At 51.7% G+C, this 288-nt stretch overlaps 1 protein-coding gene across 1 annotated transcript in view; it reads left to right on the top strand.

The window, feature by feature from the left end:
- Window positions 1-288, top strand: part of EMH_0008980 (uncharacterized protein) — a gene marked incomplete at both ends in the record, with an annotated part of 4,985 nt that overhangs the window by 3,680 nt on the left and 1,017 nt on the right. The window lies entirely within an intron of this gene.

The following is a 288-nucleotide window of genomic DNA, read 5'->3' as shown; positions in this document are numbered from 1 at the left end:
ATAAATTGAAATTTAAATAACAAATGATGGGGAGGACCGTTGCTGCTGGCGCCGCCGACCTGCTGCTGCTTGGGGGGCCCCAGACCAGCAGCAGCAGCAGCAGCAGCAGCAGCAACAGCAGCAGCAGCAGCAGCAGCACTACAAGCGTTGCTGCTCCTTCTTTAATGAATTTAATTTTATGTTTTTTTTGATTTAATGCTTCCACACAAATCCAGAGAACAACATTAGCTGCTGCAGGTGAGCTGCTGCATCTGCTGCTGCTGCCCGGTGCTGCCGCTGCTGCTGCTG

This window comes from Eimeria mitis, genomic scaffold, assembly GCF_000499745.2.
Source record: "Eimeria mitis Houghton genomic scaffold, Emh_scaff350, whole genome shotgun sequence".
Classification (NCBI taxonomy): Eukaryota; Apicomplexa; class Conoidasida; order Eucoccidiorida; family Eimeriidae; genus Eimeria; species Eimeria mitis.
Note: the sequence above shows the minus strand (reverse complement) of the source record. Positions and strands in the feature narration are given on the sequence as shown.